Source organism: Palaemon carinicauda, chromosome 39 (genome assembly GCF_036898095.1).
Source record: "Palaemon carinicauda isolate YSFRI2023 chromosome 39, ASM3689809v2, whole genome shotgun sequence".
NCBI classification, from domain to species: domain Eukaryota; kingdom Metazoa; phylum Arthropoda; class Malacostraca; order Decapoda; family Palaemonidae; genus Palaemon; species Palaemon carinicauda.
In genome coordinates this window covers 15,949,528-15,964,527 of record NC_090763.1, presented here as the reverse complement: position 1 = coordinate 15,964,527, position 15,000 = coordinate 15,949,528, and positions in this window count along the sequence as shown.

Below are 15,000 nucleotides of genomic sequence, written 5' to 3'. Positions count from 1 at the left end.
TTTCTTGATGAAAATTTCATTCTGAACACTAATAAGAATAATTTCCCCTAAAATGCAGCCACAACCCACTTATTCTAACAACCACTTAATTAATGCAACATAGATAACAGTAGTTAAATATATATTTGACTTGAACTATAAATACTGATATACAAGTTTTATTCATACATCGAAAACAAGGACTATGACCTCAGAGTAAATATTAACAATGGCCCCTTTGTAGATCTGAATGATGTCCAGGCTTACGGTTACTCCACACAGCTGTGTGGATAAAGCATTAGTATGCTAATTGCCAGGACGATGGTCCAAGACCTTAGGAAGGAATTTATAACTGACATATTGTATAAGTGTTCATGTGCATATTTATATACATACACAGTATGCGTATATACGTATATATAACGTATAATATATGTCAAATCGTATTTCTGGGAGTAATACAGCCTAAAAGCATGATATTCCTCTCTCTCTCTCTCTCTCTCTCTCTCTCTCTCTCTCTCTCTCTCTCTCTCTCTCTCTCTCACACACAAACACACAAATACAACAATAAAGCCATACAGTACAATTCAAACACGAGTTACACTATAAAAAATAACAATTCAACATAAACTATGCGTATACACATACATATAACCTATATTTATGGGAGTAATATAGCCTAAAAGCATGATATTTCTCTCTCTCTCTCTCTCTCTCTCTCTCTCTCTCTCTCTCTCTCTCTCTCTCACACACACACACACACAATAAAGCCATACAGTACAATTCAAACTCGATTAACACTATAAAAAAACTACCAATCCAACAAAGGCGTTCATTGGAAAGCGCACGTTCTTACGTAAGGTAAAATATGTTTATTTAGCCCAAGTGTGTCTCTGCATAGCTTCTCAGAATAGACCGAACATCAGGATATGTAAATGATGGTTATATTCCAGCCGTAACGGATGTCTGATGACGCCCCCGGAGGCCATAATATGTGCACAGTTCCTTCTGACTTTCATTATGAAGGTTACTTATCCCGGGCGATTCATTTTCAATTCAGATACTTTTCATTATGAAGGCCACTTGTCCTGGGCTATTCAATTTTAATTCTGATACTTTTCATTTTGAAGGCCATTTGTCCTGGGCTATTCATTTTTAATTCTGATACTTTTCATTTTGAAGGCCATTTGTCCTGGGCTATTCATTTTCATTTCTGATACTTTTCATCATGAAGGTCACTTGTCCTGGGCTATTCATTTTCAATTTTGATACTTTTCATTTTGAAGGTCACTTGTCCTGGCCTATTTATTTTTAATTCGGATACTTTTCATCATGAAGGTCACTTGTGCTGGGCTATTCATTTTCATTTCTGATACTTTTCATCATGAAGGTCACTTGTCCCGAGCTATTCATTTTCAATTTTGATACTTCTCATCATGAAGGTCACTTGTCCCAATCTATTCATTTTCAATTCTGATACTTTTCATCATGAAGGTCACTTGTCCTGGGCTATTCATTTTCAATTGTTACTTTTCATTTTGAAGGTCACTTGTCCTAAGCTATTCATTTTCAATCTGATACTTTGCATCATGAAGGTCACGTCCTGGGCTATTCATTTTCAATTCTGATACTTTTCATTTTGAAGGTCACTTGTCCTGGGCTATTCATTTTCATTCTAATACTTTTCATTTTGAAGATCACTTGTCCTAAGCTATTCATTTTCAATTCTGATACTTTTCATCATGAAGGTTACTTATCCTAAGCTATTCAATTTCAATTCTGACACTTGCATCACGAAGGTCACTTGTCTAAGGCTATTCATTTTCAACTCTCGTTATGAATATCACTTGTCCTGGGCTATTCATTTTAAATTCTGATTTTTTATATTATGAAGGTCAGTTGTTCCGGGATGTTCATATTCGATTCTGATAATTTCAATATGAAAGTCACTAATCCTGGGCTATTCATTTTCAATTCTAATACTTTGCATCATAAAGGTCCCTTGTTCTGGGCTATCTATTTTCAATTCTGATAGTTTTCATTATGAAGGTCACTCGTCCCGGGATATTCATATTCGATTCTGACACTTTTAATATGAAAGTCACTTGTCCTTGTTCTGATCAACCAAAATCTGGAACGATCCATGAGGAAATTGCTGGCTTCAGGCAAAAGAGAAAGCAAACTTTACTTTGCATCATTTGATGCGCGTGAAGTTTAACATAAGAGAAAAGAAGACTTTAAAGTAATTACCACTACAATGAATAGGAACAAGTCTGTAGGAAAACAACAGCAGATTAAGGCTTGTAAGTCACCTAAACTTCTAAAGAAATTTATCCAGTTGTATCAGTTCCGGGATTATGAAGACAATGGTATGTTTGTGTGCGTGTGCATCCATTATAGAGGCAGAGAGAGAGAGAGAGAGAGAGAGAGAGAGAGAGAGAGAGAGAGAGAGAGAGAGAGAGAGAGAGAGACCTTACTTACCAAGCACTGAATTTGACAACTACTGATGATACGTAATTTTAACATTTTCAAGTAGATATTAGCCATTCGGTGTCCTTACATTACACTACACAGAATAATAGATTATATTAAGACACGAAAACATACTGTACAGAACGATCGAAGAAAAAACTGAACTTTATTTTGATAGAGTTAGAACTTTGTATTGTAGCACATTTAGACAGTATTTTATCTGGCTCATCTCAGCCTAGTTTGACAGTATATTATCTGCCTTCTCTCAGCCTATTTTGACGGTATTTTACCTAGCTTATCTCAGCCTATTTTGACAGTATTTTACCTGGCTTATCTCAGCCTTGTTTGACAGTATTTTACATTGCTCGTCTCATGATATGAGAAGACCATCCCGCCCCACCCCTTCCCTCTTCCATACGATCCAATATTTCCGAGACACGTAAATAATACTTAGGGTACGAGATGGCCTGCATAATATATGCTGGGGGAAGGGGTGGAGGAAATATGATGAATAAAAAAGAATAAAAAAAGAAGGAAAATCCAGTGACCGTACATCCTGGTTCACGCCAGGCGTTACAACGTCCCACCCGTTGGAATAACGGATGATAAATATTCTTTTTTTTTTTTTTTTTTTTAACAAAGGGATGACGAAAGTGGAACCCATAAAATCATTCTCATTTTTCTGAAGGCAATTTACAACAAACTGAAAGACATGTTTGTAACATTTTATTGAAGGCACTGTTTGCAAAACTTTGAAGGCACTATTTGCAACACTTTAAAGCCAGTGTTTGCAAAACTTTGAAGGCCCTATTTGCAACACTTTAAAGACACTGTTTGCAACACTTTGAAGGCACTGTTCGAAAGAAACTGAAGGCACTGTTTGAAACAAACTGAAGGCACCGTTTGCAACACTCTGAAGGTAGCTTGCAACGTTTTGGAGGCATTTTGCAACAAACTGAAGGCACTGTTTACAACAAACTGAAGGGACTGTTCCCTTTGAAGGCCCCGTTTGCAACAAACTGAAGATACTGTTTGCAACACTTTGAATGCACTGTTTGCAACAAACTGAAGACACTGTTTGCAATACTTTGAAAGCACTGTTTGCAACAAACTGAACACACTATTTGCAACACTTTGAAGGCATTATTTGCAACAAACTGAAGACACTGTTTCAAAAACTTTGAAGGCACTATTTGCAATAAACTGAATATACTGTTTGCAATAAACTGAAGGAACTGTTTGCAACACATTGAAGGCACTGTTTTTAACACTTTGAAGGCAATATTTCCGACAAACTGAAAACATTGTTTGCAACAAACTGAACGCATTGTTTGCACCAAGGAGAAGGCACTGTTTGTAATACTTTGAAGGCACTGTTTGCATCAAAATGAAGGCACTGTTTACAATAGTTTTAAGACACCGTTTGCAATACTTTGAAGGCACTGTTTGCAACAAACTGAAGGCACTTTTCAACAAACTGAAAGTAGTTTGCAACATTTTAAAGGCACTACTTGCTACAAACCTAAAGCTCTGCTTGCAACACTTTGAAGGCTCTGTTTGCAACCAACTGAAGACACTGTTTGCAACACTTTGAAGGCAGTGTTTGCAACAAACTGAAGATAATGTTTGCAACACTTTGAAGACAGCTTGCAATACTTTAAAAGCACTGTTTGCAACAAAGTGAAGACACAATTTGCAACAATATGAAGACACTGTTTGCAAAAAAACTGAAGCCACTGTTTGCAAATAACTGAAGGCACTGTTACCAACAAACCGAAAGCAATTTTTTCAGCAAAATGAAGGCATTGTTTGCAACACTTTGAAGGCCCTGTTTGAAAAACTTTGAAGGCATTGTTTGCAACAAACGGAAGACACTTTGCAACACTTTAAAGGCACTATTTGCAACAAACTGAAGACACTGTTTGCAACACTTTGAAGGCCCTTTGCAACAAGCTGAACGCAGTTTACAACAAATTGAAGGCACTGTTTGCAACACTTTAAAAGCACTGTTTTCAATACTGAAGGCACTGTTTGCAACAAACTGATGGAACTTTTTGCAACAAACTCCAGTAATGTTTGCATCAAACAATGAAAAGTTCAACAAACCGATGGCACTGTTTCCAACAAAATGAAGGACTATTTGTAACAAACTGATTGAATTGTTTGTAACAAACTGAATGCACTGTGCAACAAACTGAATGCACTGTGCAACAAAGTGATAGCACTGTTTTCAACAAACCGATGATATTATTTGTAACAAACTAAAGGCATTGTTTGTAACCAAATGAAAGCAGCATTTCCAACAAATTGAAGGCACTGTTTGCATTAAACTGAGGACATTAAGGAAAATATTTTTGTATAACATGATTCCCGTTGAAGGTGTCTGATTAAATTAATATGGGTTTTTTTTTTTTTATCTGGAAATTGCAATATTTTTGTGAGGAAAATGATGACTGGCAACACAGAGACAGAGATAAGATTAAGAAAGTTATGACATCACTTTTTCGAGCCACTAAGATTGATAATGCATAAGAGAAGAGATTCCTGGGGCGAGATACAGTACTTGATCTCCTAGAAAGTTGCAAGAAGGCATTATTTGCAACAAACTGGAAGCACTGTGTGTGACACTTTGCAGGCACTGTTTGCAAAACTTTGAAGGAACTTTTTGCAACAAACTGAAGGCACTATTGCAGCAAACTGAGAGTATTGTTGCAACAAACTGAAGGCATTGTTTGCAATACTTTGAAGGCCCTGTTTGCAACACTTTGAAGGCACTGTTTGCAGTACTTTGAAGGTACTGTTTGCAACACTTTGAAGGCACTGTTTGCAATACTTTGAAGGCCCTGTTTGCAACACTTTGAAGGCCATTTTTGCAATACTTTGAAGGCACTGTTTCCAACACTTTGAAGGCCCTTTTTGCAATACTTTGAAGGCACTGTTTGCAACACTTTGAAGGCCCTTTTTGCAATACTTTGAAGGCACTGTTTGCAACATTTTGAAGGCCCTGTTTGCAATATTTTAAAGATACTATCATTCATCTTCTATGGCTAAGTTTATTCTGAAAAAAAAAAAAAAAAAAAACAGCCAAGACGAGAGGAAGACCTGTTGATTCAGATAAGGTTGTTGGAAGCTGCTGTTGTTTCAAACTCCAAACTTTTCTCTCTATCCTTTCCTATAGGCCTACCGATTTACCAAGTCCTCATAATTTGCTAAGAAGGGGTTGATTTGTTTTTATGTTTTCTAAATTAATTGCTCACTTACGTGAATCAATTATAGACAAACATAAATAACAAAAGAAGATGTGGAAAAAAAATACTTACAATTCGTGAAGAGTCAACCGGAACCTGCGTAAGCTAAATTTGTGACGTGTGGACTCAATGTGTGTTTTTTTTTTTTTTTTTTTTTAGAAAATTGTGATAACTGGAAAACATAGTAAAGAGCTAAGATAAAAACAAAAAGAAAATGCTGACAAGAGAAGGAATCGAATAAAGATCTCGGCAGAACGTTTTAAATATGAAATATATATATATATATATATATATATATATATATATATATATATATATATAAAAGGACTGAAATATGGTTATTCATAAAAATAATAGGAAGTATTTACACAAGAATCTAAAAATTAACATGAAATTAATAGAAAAATTACAAGAAAACCAAGAAATTCATTAAAATAAGAGAAGAGTTTCGATAAGAATCTAGATATTTGAACGAGTTAAAGATTAAAAACACACACACATACACACACATATATATATTGTGTATATATATATATATATATATATATATATATATATATATATATATATATATATATATATGTAAATATCACCCACGAATGGCATTTAATACCGAATTCTATCTTGGGAAAATATATCCACTTGGAATTTTCCCAAGATAGAATTCGGTATTAAATGCCATTCGTGGGTGATATTTACATTAATTAAAATCACGTGTGCTTGTGATATATGTTCATATATATATATATATATATATATATATATATATATATATATATATATATATTCAATACTCCGAAGGAAGAGCAGTTTGCATGAAATAACCTTTAAATCAACCTAGAATAGAAACTTAAGCAAGCAAAGATGATGACATTGTTGTTGCTACGAGCTAAGCCAAAACACTAATTGAAAAAGCAGGATGCTATGCGCCCACGGCCCCAACAGGGAAAAATATCCCAGTGAGGAAATGAAATACGAAAATGAACTATATAAGAAGTGTTGAAAAAGAATATAAAATATCATAAGATCAGTAATAACGTGAAAATAATAATAATAACAATAAATATACTCAAATTCAAGAACCATTTACACAATCATAGAATTCAATCCACGATTAAGTGTAGCTGAGCATCTCAAACCAACATAAGAATCACAGAAGCATTTTATCATCAATGATAAAAATCACTGTCTCATCGTGAACACAGTATTCTAGAAGTTTTATTCCAGCTGTTACCAAGTTGTGGAATGATCTTCCTAATCGGGTAGTTGAATCAGTAGAACTTCAAAAGTTCAAAGTTGGAGCAAATATTTTTATGTTGACCAGGCTGACATGAGTCTTTTTATAGTTTATATATGACATATCTGTTTCTAACGTTGATAATAGTTTATATAGGACATATCTGTTTTGACCCTGTTATTGTTTTTAGAATGATACATTGTTAATCTATTCTCATCATTTATTTATTTCCTTATTTCCTTTCCTCACTGGGCTATTTTTCCCTGTTGGGGCCCTTGGGCTTATAGCATCTTGCTTTTCCAACTAGGGTTGTAGCTTGGCTAATAATAATAATAATAATTTCAAGTAAGAATGAATAAATCGAGCCATTTTTACGTGGTGTTAAAACAAACAAAAATCATATACACTAACATTTTTTGTTTAAAGCAATTGTATAAAACTTACATCTCCTTGACTCGTTTTATACTTCCTTGTGTTACTATAACTAGGTCTAATTTATCAACTCGTCCTTTTCCATCTCGATGTAGGCTAACCCTCCTTCCCTCTTGTTATGCTCCGCTGAATAATCATTATACATTTAAGGAAGTACTCTGTCCAGATGGAGATATGAGCCTCATTACTGACAAGAACAAGGTCTCAGGACCTTTGTCTAGAAAGTCACGCTGACGGGATAATCTCGCGGGAAATATGTAGGCCGAGAGGGAAGAGAACCATCTATAGCAGCAATACCGTTAGATTTTGTAAACAATAATAATAATAATAATAATAATAATAATAATGACCAATATCCATAGCGTAAACAGCGCTGAGTAGTCAGAAAATAATTCATTTAGTTATGAGATATGAAAACTTTATTGACAAACAACAGGATAGGGATTCAGACAAAGAGTACTGAAAACTTATGTATGGCCCACTCTTAAGCCTGCCTGACACTTGCGCGCATTTTTGCCACGCACTGGCACGCATTGATGCGTGCCAGTGCGTGCCAACGCACTGGGGTTTTTCCCGCACTGTTCACGACCAGTTCACGACACGTTCACGCATAGCTCACGACAAGTTCACGCCACGTTCACGCCATGGCAGGAATTGGCACGCCTAGTTCACGACACGTTCACTCATCTTTCCGCATCGTTCACGCATCATTCACGCCAGTTCACGAATTGGCCACTCCATATAAAAACGGGGCTTCTCCAACCCGAGGACATTCTTGGATTGGCTTCGGAAGAGACAACAATGCTTTCTGTCAGAGACACCATTGCGTTGAGGAGAAGATACCTATACCTGGCAGCTGCTGTAGCATTTGTTGGAGTGCATCAGAAAAGGCTGGCAAAGGAAAAAGAGAAACAAAAGCCAACCTTACCTCGAAGAAAGATACAAAGGAAAGTGTGGGTCAGGGAATGGTTAACCAGAAGGCAGTCGTTTGGACACTATGACAGTCTATTGACTGAACTCAACAAGGAAGATCCAAGGGGCTACAAAAATTACCTCAGAATAGAGAAAAAAAGTGTGTTGAAATAAATCATTTTATTTTTACATTAAAACAGCAAACAGAAAAAAATTGTTTTGCTCTTCATTTTAAGGTAATAAAGAAGAATAAGTATGTTGGTGAAATAAAACATCATTTTATTTTTACATTCAAACAGCAAACTTAAAAATTTCTTGGGTTTATTTTTCAGTTCACTTTTATTTAAAACAAAAGTTTTGGCTCTTGATTGGTAATAATTTTATTTTTACATTCAAACAGCAAATATAAACAATTATTAGGTTTATATTTTCTTTCCTTTTCATTAATTTTTTCGTTTCCTTTTTGTCTCTTCATTATAAAGTTATAGAAATAGTTTGAAATAAAATATCATTTTTTTTTTCACATTAAAACAGCAAATATAAAAATTTATTAGGTTTATTTTTTTTTCCTTTTCATTAATTTTTTCGTTTCCTTTTTGTTTCTCTTCATTATAAAGTTATAGAAATAGTTTGAAATAAGATATCATTTTTTTTTCACATTAAAACAGCAAATATAAAATTTATTAGGTTTATTTTTCTTTCCTTTTCATTAATTTTTTCGTTTCCTTTTTGTTTCTCTTCATTATAAAGTTATAGAAATAGTTTGAAATAAGATATCATTTTTTTTCACATTAAAACAGCAAATATAAAAATTTATGAGGTTTATTTTTCTTTCTTTTTCATTAATTTTTTCGTTTCCTTTTTGTTTCTCTTCATTATAAAGTTATAGAAATAGTTTGAAATAAGATATCATTTTTTTTCACATTAAAACAGCAAATATAAAAATTTATGAGGTTTATTTTTCTTTCCTTTTCATTAATTTTTTCGTTTCCTTTTTGTTTCTCTTCATTATAAAGTTATAGAAATAGTTTGAAATAAGATATCATTTTTTTTCACATTAAAACAGCAAATATAAAAATTTATGAGGTTTATTTTTCTTTCTTTTTCATTAATTTTTTCGTTTCCTTTTTGTTTCTCTTCATTATAAAGTTATAGAAATAGTTTGAAATAAGATATCATTTTTTTTCACATTAAAACAGCAAATATAAAAATTTATGAGGTTTATTTTTCTTTCCTTTTCATTAATTTTTTCGTTTCCTTTTTGTTTCTCTTCATTATAAAGTTCACGCCACTTCCCGCATCGTTCACTCCAGATCACGCCAGTTCCCGCATCTTCACTCCAGTTCACGACTATTTTTGGCGTTCCAATGCGTGCCACAAACTTTAAACATTTCAAAGTTCTGGGCACGCATGGCACGCATGCCACGCATCGTTCCCGCACTGTTCACGACAATTTCACGACTCGTTCACGCGAGTTCGCGCATCAATGCGTGCCAGTGCGTGCCACGAATGCGTGCAAGTGTCAGGTACCCTTTACTTATCGCTCAGAGACATGCTCATTGAATAAGAACTGAAAAATAAAATAAATGCAGCTGAATTATGGTTTTACAGAAGTGATGTTGAAGATCCTATGAACTTAGAGAGTAATAAATGAGGAGTTATTGAAAAGAGTGAATCGGAAGAGATCACTTCTTAAAAGTGATAAGGAGGCAGATGGAATTTCTGGGACATAGGCCTATAGTAAGAAGAGAAAATATCGAACTTTTGTGCCTCACGGGAAAGATAGGGGGGGAGAAGAGCAAGAGGCTGGCAAAGGACAGATTTCTGGACGGCTTACTGAAAGATATAAATGAGAATGTAACAGCTGGACAATTTATACAGAGCTGGAGACAGTCAGGAGGAGGCAATTGACAGCCACCGTCTAGGTCATGGCCCCTAGATAGATAGATTGATAGATACAAAAATATGGTTACTTGAAGCTATCTCACATAGGCTAAGTCTACCAAAAGCAGTAAGGAGCTTGTGGATGTCATGCAAGAGTAGATAATAACATAGGAATCATCGCAACATAGATATGCTTAAAATTCCCAACAGGTCTAAGGGAGAATCAAAATGGAATAAATGAAATAAAATGCTTTCAAAACATATAATTCTCTTCCCAAATTATAAATTTAATCAACAATTTTCATCCAAACATTAATTTCCCTATTGAACACGGAGAAAATAACAAGCTACCGTATCTTGATATTAACATTACAAAAGGGCAGTCACGTCTAGAAACTAACTATTTAGAAAAAAAAAGACGTTCGCTGATTTAGGCACCAATTCGTCTTTTAACTTTTGCTTTTTATAATTTTAAGTTGAATGCCATAATAACCCAGATTTATAGGGTATTTTCTCTTTCCTCTAATTGGACTACGTTTCATTATGAAATATTTTTTGGAACAATATTTCTAAGATAACTGCTTCCCAACCAATATATTTTATAAGTTAGTTAACAAATTCCTAAACAAAATTTATCAACCAACACCTCAAGTACCTACTGTGCCAAAAATGAAGTTCTATGCTACGTTAGTTTTCATTAATAACGAAAAATACGGGAAACAAATTAAGAAAAGTAATTCAAACAATTTTCCTAGCCTGTATCTTAAACTAATTTTTAAGAATCCCTGACAGTGGGATCCAGGTTTAAATTTAAGGATTCTCTCCCCGATCTCATGCGTTTTTCAGTGGTTTATGTTTCTTTTCCGAGTAGCAATCTCGGAAATTATGTGAGTTCAACAAAAAGACTGCTGAATGTTCGCATAGGCCTATATGCTCATCGGGAAGTTAGCCAATAGAACTGGATGTGCGCTCAACACTAAAGAATTCTCAACAATCAGAGAACATACGTCTAAATGTAAGACCAACATTTCATATAAAAACTTTAAAATCATTGCACAAGAGCCAAGCAACTCCTCTCTGCTAGTATTAGAGTCGTTAATAATTAAAGAACAGGCTCCTCTACTAAACAGTCAATCATCCTGTCCATTCGTGGCCACGGTCAATTTCGCTTCAGTGGCAAATTTGGAATTTTCTTTCTAAATGCCGTCCTTCAGATAGTCACTCGGTTCTCTGGTCTAGTGAAGATAGGTTGGTCTAAGACAATTTTATTATTTTTCGTGTATTTCATTTACAAAAGGCTTTTCTTTTAATTAACTTCATCTTATTTCTTGTTTTACTTGTATCTGTACATATAACTTTAATTATACACTGGTTTGTAATTTATAAAACTATGTTTTTACTAAGTTTTGCTTACAATATTCTATGTCTTTTTTTAGCCTTGATAATGGGAAGTCCCGAAACGTCAGCATCAACAAACGTGAGAGATGTTGTCCAGACTCTTCATTCTCCTATTTATTTTTATCTCTGAAGCTCGCCAGGAGCATTGGATGGAGGACTTTTGGTAAACAAAATGAGATTATGAAAGTAAAATGTGACTTTCTCTAAAACTTGAATCCTTATTAAAGCCTTAGAACATAAGCTAGTTACAACTTGAAGAGACATGGAAAGAATAATGATGGGATTAACACTAAGAAACAGGAAAAGAGCAACATGGATACGATAGCAAACAGAAGTAGAGAATATTCTAATAGTATATAAGTAAAGTGAATGGACGTGGGCAGGACATATACAGAGAATGACAGATAATAAATGGACATTAAGAATAACAGAATGGGTCCCTAGAGATTGCAAAAGATGTAGGGGAAGGAAGACAAGGCGATAGATTGACGAACTAAGAAAATTTGTAGGTATTATGTAGCATAGAAAGACCAAAACAAAGAGAAAGAACATGTCTGAGTCCTTTGACCTGCAGAGCAGACTCGGTGGACTAGCTACGGCTGATGATATATACTGTAGAGAGAGAGAGAGAGAGAGAGAGAGAGAGAGAGAGAGAGAGAATAAATGGTTACGCACATGAACACTCTCCCAAACATAAATAAACCATTGCGAGCCGACACTCATGTTGACGTCGGAACACGAGTGTACAGTCACCCAACCATCACCCAACTATGGACACCCCCATTCAGTCAGGCCGCAGTTCACCCATCCGTCACAATCACAATTGAATGGCACCCATTAAGTGGGATTCAATGGGGGAATGAGCTAGGGGTGCATGTAGAGGTAAAGCTAAAATATTTTGAAAATGTATAACGACTATTTTTTTGCAAATGACTCACGCCTGTGTGATCTATATTTATGTTTTATTTAACGGGATACATACATAAACATAGAAACAGACATTTTGTATGTATATGTATGAATGTGTGTGTGCGCGTATGTATGTGTGTGCGTATGTATGTGTATGTTTATGTGTATGTATGTATATATAATATCTACATATTGTTTTTAGAATGATATCTGTTTTGACATTGTTACTGTTTTTAGAATGATATATTGCTAATTTATTCTCATCATTTAATCATTTCCTTATTTCCTTTCCTCACTGGGCTATTTTTCCCTGTTGGAGCCCTTGGGCTTATAGCATCTTGCTTTTCCAACTAGGGTTGTAGCTTGGCTAATAATAATAATAATAATAATAATAATCATATATACATATATATACATATACAGCCTGTGTATATATATACTCTCTCTCTCTACACACACACACACACACACACACACACATATATATATATATATATATATATATATATATATATATATATATATATATATATATATATATATATATATATATATACATATATATATGCATATATATAATATATATATACATTCATACATACATACATAGTGTATGCAACCCGTCAAAAATGACGATAATACATATTTAGGTAGACACACAGGCACCTCATTTTCGGCAGGATATGACTATTTTCTCTGCCCCTAATGGAGGGACGAGAAGGTGAGCGTGACCGGAAAAAAATGTATATCTATATATAGCTAGACATTTGCTCTTTATTCAATGTGTGTGTGTGAGAGAGAGAGAGAGAGAGAGAGAGAGAGAGAGAGAGAGAGAGAGAGAGAGGACTAAATCTATAAAAAATATACAGAAATGAATAAAAGTGAAAAAGAAATATAGAGCAGATGAAAATGGAGAGAGAGAGAGAGAGAGAGAGAGAGAGAGAGAGAGAGAGAGAGATTAAATCTATAAAAATGTAGAGAACAAATGAACAAAAATGTAGAGAGAGCAAATTAAAAAAAAGTAGAGCAAATGAAAAAATGTAGATAGCAAATCATTAAAAGAGAGAGAGAGAGAGAGAGAGAGAGAGAGAGCATATCTATAAAATTGTAAAGCAAATTAATCAAATTGTAAAGAGAGAAAACAAGCAAATCAATAAAAAGTAAAATAAGAGAAAACAAATGAGAGAGAGAGAGAGAGAGAGAGAGAGAGAGCAAATCTATAAAATTGCAAAGCAAATGAATGAAAAGGTAGAGAGAAAAGCAAATCAATTAATAAGTATTAATAGAGAGAGAGAGAGAGAGAGAGAGAGAGAGAGAGAATTTTTCATATTCATCCTCTTTCCAGTAAAATACCGTACGAAGCAAACCAATTATTTTCCGTTATAATCGCAACCAACTGTAACGAATCATTTCGCTCGGGAAGCACCGAACAAAGGCTCTCACTGTTAACCTAAAAACATTACTGAATATCTAGTTTTGGGATAGGCCTAATGCTTCTTGCATTGCTCTAATATATAACAAATACATCAGGACAACAGTGACGGGGCATAATCTATAGCGTAGTTGAAATGGACGTGAGGGAAAGTATCGGATATTATGCGTAACAAGTTTGCATAATGTCTTATGCATTGACGTCACTGTACCATAATACGCATCTGCGTTTGGCAGCGTCGTGCAGAATCACACAACTTCAGCATGTTAGGGACGCCATGTCAAGTTTATACAAATATACGCAATGTACGGTATAGGTTTATACCATATACTATACTATATTACTATAGTTTTCATCACACACTCTCAGCTGTAATAGCGTACAGTTTCATGACGTTATGTTGAAATAATTCTAAATAAACATTAAAGAAATAAAATAGTTCCAACACAATTGGTCAAGAAGTCCCTAATTACGCAATATCCGGTCCTGTCCACCCCATGCTTCATGAATCATGCATAACCACCGTTTGGACCATAGCTACCTCTATGGTCTATGGTTCGGCGCCTTCGGACACAAAGCAAAGGACAAGTTACAAAACAACGATTACAAATGGCTTCTTATTTACCTCATCTTACAATGGCAAGATGTGGTAACGTCTAACTGGTGAACACCAGACTGGGGTTCGAGTCCCGCTCAAACTCGTTAGTTTCTTTGGTCGCTCCAACCTCACCATCCTTATGAGCTGAGGATGGGGGGTTTGGGGGAGCCTATACATCTATCTACTGATCATCAGCAGCCAATGCCTGGCCCTCCTTAGACGCTGATCGTATGTATATATGGTCAGTCTCTAGGGCATTGTCCTCGATATAGGGCAATGTCCCTGTCCCTTGCCCCTGCCATTCATGAGCGGCCTTTACCCTTTCTGAGCGAGGATACCTTAACGTGGTGAAAGGGTTTGTATATCTCCATGATCAGCAAAGCTGTACTAGTTACGGTCACTTATGCTAGGTTAATTTGCTGTGGGCGATCAGACACAAGTCTCCCCAACATCACCAATCTGCAGTGGCCAGCGTGGAGATGAAAATGGCCAAACCCTC